The sequence below is a fragment of the Anarrhichthys ocellatus genome, unplaced genomic scaffold (genome assembly GCF_004355925.1).
Source record: "Anarrhichthys ocellatus isolate YVR2014 unplaced genomic scaffold, GSC_Weel_1.0 scaffold11, whole genome shotgun sequence".
Classification (NCBI taxonomy): domain Eukaryota; kingdom Metazoa; phylum Chordata; class Actinopteri; order Perciformes; family Anarhichadidae; genus Anarrhichthys; species Anarrhichthys ocellatus.
In genome coordinates this window covers 9,325,210-9,330,359 of record NW_022280041.1, presented here as the reverse complement: position 1 = coordinate 9,330,359, position 5,150 = coordinate 9,325,210, and the positions used below count along the sequence as shown (strand labels likewise).

Here is a 5,150-nt window from a genome sequence, read left to right as displayed (position 1 = left end):
GGGCCAGCGAGTCTCACAGCAGCACAAAAGACTAGACGGTCAGTTCAGGACACGGCTCCACACAGCACAAAGTAACCCAACCAAACTCCCCCCTCCCCTCTCACAAAAGAGCGAGATATTACTCACAGATCACGGTGTAAACGGCGCAATGGCCACCCCCACTCTTCACATTCGCTTTTCTGTCACCAAACCATCATCACATCGGCAACTTCATCGCCGAGGTCCTAACTTGAACCGCGACCAGAACAAAGCGCTTTAGGAGTTACAGACGGGCGACGTGGACTCGTGTCTCGGCACATTAAACATGACCGGTGGTGCTTCTGCAGAGAGTGAGGGGCAATCTCTGCAACCCGAGAGATGCATTCACATCTACCAAACTCCGGTAGACAATACGAGTGTCTGAGGCTCTCTGGGGGTCTTTGTCTGTCTCCCGGTGCCCCCCTCCTCCCCTCCTCAAGCCTACAACAGCTGTCCTCTCCCAACTTCACTGGAAACTCACATCATCCAAACATAGTTAATATCTCTGTATATTTACGTGTATCTCGGTTGGTTTAAGTTTGGGGGACTCGCTGAAGCTACATAATATAATCCCGCCTCGGTTCACTTTCCAGGGGGTTAGAGTAGCCTCGGACACTGCCACGATATAGCCTCGATCTCTGGCGGACTAAGCCACTGTTAGGACCAATAAGAGCCAAAACTACAATACCTCCCTGCTAGCCTGACTAAGCAGGGTCTATTTGGAGTAGTATGTATTTCTCAACCACCTACTTATGCTTAGTAAGTCATTTTCACAACCTCTCACCACCACAAGGAACTTTTGGCTCTGCTCCTTAACTTTCAATATTTGGACATATGACATGATGTATTATCTTACACAAAACCAATCCACACTACACACACACTGCTAAACATGGTTTATCAAGTTCAAGGTAAAGTCTCTAATTAATATATATATATATATATATATATATATATAGTTTGTTCTATATCATCCCTAAATGTGTAGTCTGGTCCTCCTTGATGCATCATTTTTGACTCATGACAACGTTGACAATAGTATTCCTAAAGTGACAAATAATGTGCTCACGGATCACAAGAGTAAGTTTAAAGTGACCTTGTAGTGGATTGTCTTAATTGTATTTTAGTGAAGGTAACGTCAACATATTATTAGTAGGCTATGGGGTCTACTTTGTAAGCATCCTTTTGTAATATGTTAACGCTAAACCTTTGTTTTTTTAATAGAAAAAAACCCATTATTAAACCAATAATATGATGTGGTGGATTCGCATCCGGTGCTTTATTGGAGCTAAATCTATATTGTTTCACAGCTTTCCTAAACAGTCGTGTGTGTTGTGTGTCAGACTTCGGAGTCCTTTTGTTTTCCGCACGCTTACTTCTCCTCGCGCTACTGTCTGCTGCTGGCACCAAGTACCAAAAAAACTCGCTTTCTGGATTAATATTTTAACTCAAATTGGCGCTACGTTTAGCCGCAAACATAATCAGTTTGAGCAGTCATAAGTAATTTGTAGAGGCTGAAGAACACAAAATGAGGCGACATTTTCCTCCTCTCCGAAGTGCGACCTGAAGTCAGACCAATAGTTGGTCGGTGGGATGCTAACGTTAGCCACTTAGCTTGCGGCTCGTACCCTCGCGTTACATTAGTAACGACGATAGTTGGAAGTCGAGATAACAGTCACACCGTACCTGTGTTTCGCTTCTCTCCGCTCTTTGCCGCACTCAGAAACTTCTCTGCGCCTCTGTCCGCGGTTTATAAATCCTCTTCGAAGCGCAAAGGGACAAGTATCGCATCTAAAACAGCCTAATTCTTGCCTAATTGATGAGCTCGGTCAGTACAATGAAGTGAACAGCATGGATAGATGGAAGCAGAGTGTGTGCGTGTGTGTGTGTGTGTGCCGGGGAGACAGACAACACCCGGGGAAAGTGAGGTGGACATCCGCCCCGATGCGTTCGCCTCTCCCAACCAGCCGTTTGGATTGATAAAAAGTAGTCCCGTGAAACTATTAAAGTGTAGACCACTCTTAATTTTAGAATTTGTTACGAAACACGTAATTTGACGCGCCAGCGTGTTTTATTCAGCAGCATGTCGTACTTGAAGCGTCTAGAAAAAGAATCAGCTTTTAGAACTGCCTACCTACTAATTCCTACTTTGATTATTATCCAACGTTAATCTCGTTCAAATAGAAGGAGAAAGACGGCGCGGTTGTATGTTATAGAAACAATAGCTGTAATAGACTCTTAATCTGACATCTATCAAAATCCCATAAATTAGGGACTACTTGCCAGTGTGTCGGCGGAGGGATTCGTCAGCTGTGCATCTCTGTACTGAGGCAGGCTGTCCAGACTTGCACTGGTGTGTGCATGTTGGAGAAAAGGGCAAAAGAGTGGGGTACAACTCAACCTATAGCGTGTGTGTGCGGTGTGTGCGTGTTTCTGTACGCGTACGTGTCTTCAAGAGCGTGCATGACTTTGTGCATGAACGGACAATGACTCAGATGAATAGCCTCAATGTACTTGGCCTTTTTTTATTTATTTAAAATGTCGAGCAATTCAAAGAGTTCTGTCTTGTACCATCATGTGTGTACGTGTGTTTGGCTGCGTGCACGTGTGGGTGCACAAGCGTGTGTGTGTGTGTGAGTAGAATAGGGATTGTTTCAGTCATAACTATAGCAGGATTCCTCACACCTGATGCTGGCAATAAACACAACAACACACACACACACACACACACACACACACACACACACACACACACAGATAGAGCCTGCTGCTACCTTTACTCGTGCCTGCTGCTGACATGTAACAGCCTGTTACATACTCCTCCTCCAGCTTTCACTCTCCATCTCTCTCTTTGGCATCACCACCTCCTCTTCATTTTCACTAACTCTTCCTCATCGTCCCAGTTCTCTTCATTTCCCCACCTTATCTCCATCTCCTCTGTGATTTATTTTATTTATCGTCCCCCTTTTCCCCCTCCACAGTCCTGCTTCCTGCTCCTTTCCTCTCCCTATACTTCTTTATTTTATCTCCCCCTGTTTGCTCCTCTGTCTTCTCCTACTTTCACCGTCTACTCCCCTCCCTCTGCCCTAATTCTCCTCCTCCCCCTCTTTCCACTCTCCTCTCACTCTCTGTGCACCCTGCCTGTTTTTTTTGTTTCTCCTCCTTGCTCTTCCTCTGTCTTTTTCTCCCCCTACCTCCCTCCTTCCTCCCCATCCAGTTCCTTTGCCTCCTCCGCTTTCCTCCCCTCCTTGATATCTCTCGCCCTCCCTTCACTGCTCCCCTATACTTTCTTTCTCTCCTGTGATGACTCCTCTTATACTCTATCTTTTCTGCCTGCCTCCCTCCCCTCATTCCTCCTCTTCCTCTCCTTCCTCACCCCTCCTCCTTTCCCTCTTCCTCTCCTTCCTCACCCCTCCTCCTTTTCCTCTTCATCTCCTTCCTCACCCCTCCTCCTTTTCCTCTTCCTCCTTCCCTTCTCCCTCTCTCGCCGTCTTCCTCTCATGTCGCTTTCAATTTCAACAGTGTGTGTGCGTACGTGCAAATTCTTCCCCTCCCCCCATTCTCCCCCTACGGTGATACAGTAGGCTAAAGCAGTTTCGCTTCACTCACCTCCAGCACTCCCCCCCCCTCTCCACTCCTCTCCTCTCCTCTTCCTCCCTGTGCAGTCTCATTTTCACCCCTGCCACCTCCTCCCCTCGCCTCCTTCCCTCCTCTCCTCTCATTAGTCAGTGTCCATGAAACTCACCATTCCACTGTCTCTCCTCTCGCTCAGTCCTCCAGTCCCTAACACATCCTCACTAATGAACAACTGCTACATCTCTCCCCTCCCTCTCTTCACTTCTCAGCTCTCCTTTCATCCTCCTCCTCTTCTTCTTTCTGTCCTCCCCTCTCCTCCTCCTCTGTCCTCCTCTCCATTTGTCACTCCGTCTCTCTTTTCCTTCCCTTCCTCTTCTCGCTCAGTTTCTCTTCGATCTCTCAGAACTGAGTGTCCCTCCCACTCTCCCTTTAGCTCACTCTCGTTTCCACTTCTTTCCTCACCCCCTCTGCCCACCTCCTCCCGTCTCTCTCCACCTGTCTCGTTCCTCCTTCTTGCCTGTCTATCTGTCTGCTCTTCTCACTTTTTGTCTGCCTCACTTCCCCATTTCCCTCCACATGTGCTCACAACGATCCCTCCCTCCTTTACACCTCCCCCTGACTCCCATCCCTCCCATCCCTCCCTCCCCCGCTCTTCGAATTCTCTGACTTTCTCTGTTATCTCAGGAGATGCATGATCTAGAATCAGATGTGATAGTTTCCTTGCTGTGTTCGTTGAGTAGTTGCTGTCACATAGGACCATCATGCATGTCTAAATGTTCTGCGCTGCACAACTCACCTTCATGTAGGCTCAGTGAATGAGGCCCTTTTCCATCGCCAACTCGTTATTATATGATTTCTGTGCACCGATTGCTGATGAATCGTCACTGATGTTGCCCACCATGACACACCAGATGACTCAAGCTGTTATGATGTGAATAGATCATAGTATGTGGACCAAACTGAAATTATGTAAGGATGTAAAAGATAATGTATCACTCGATTAAAATATGTGTCTGTAGAGGGCCTAAAACGATCTGTAGGGAAAAAAAGAGTGGCTCTTAAGGACAGTTCAGAGTGTAAAAATAAATAAATGGAAAGGGCTTATCCTCTTGGGATCATGACTCAGAACTGCATGATAATCCAGCCTTCAAATCACTTTAAATGGCTGCATATAGAAGTACCACTGCAAGAGACAGACACCAGACATCTGCAGCCCACGTGGGGACACTGTACAACTGTCTCATCTCAGTCGAATAGACATGCAGGGTGGATGCCCAGTCTATGTGTTGTAATTCTGTGCTGCAGGGCTCGCTGTATTGAGAGAGGCCTCATCCTCATCCACCATTCTCCTCTGGTCCTTTCTGCATCTGTTGATTCCCTCTCTCATCCTCCTCCCCCTCCTATCGTTTGTCTCCCTTTCTCATCCTCAATGTCTGTCTATCCATCTATCCATCTATCTATCTATCCATCTGTCCATCTCTATCTATCCATCTATCCATCTCTATCTATCCATCTATCCATCTATCCATCCATCTATCCATCTATCCATCTGTCCA

The 5,150-nt window shown here is 46.7% G+C and overlaps 1 protein-coding gene across 3 annotated transcripts in view; it reads right to left on the bottom strand.

The window, feature by feature from the left end:
• rcor2 (REST corepressor 2) overlaps positions 1-3,790 on the bottom strand; it is a 14,064-nt gene extending 10,274 nt beyond the window's left edge. The window contains exon 1 of one of the 3 annotated variants that reach the window (XM_031851466.1): positions 3,764-3,790. The gene's annotated coding sequence lies outside the window, so the exon portion shown is untranslated. Of the gene's footprint in view, positions 1-126; positions 347-1,704; positions 1,927-3,763 lie in introns of those variants that run through there. The other 2 variants (XM_031851465.1, XM_031851467.1) reach the window with 2 other exon arrangements.
• Positions 3,791-5,150: the final 1,360 nt, after the last annotated feature.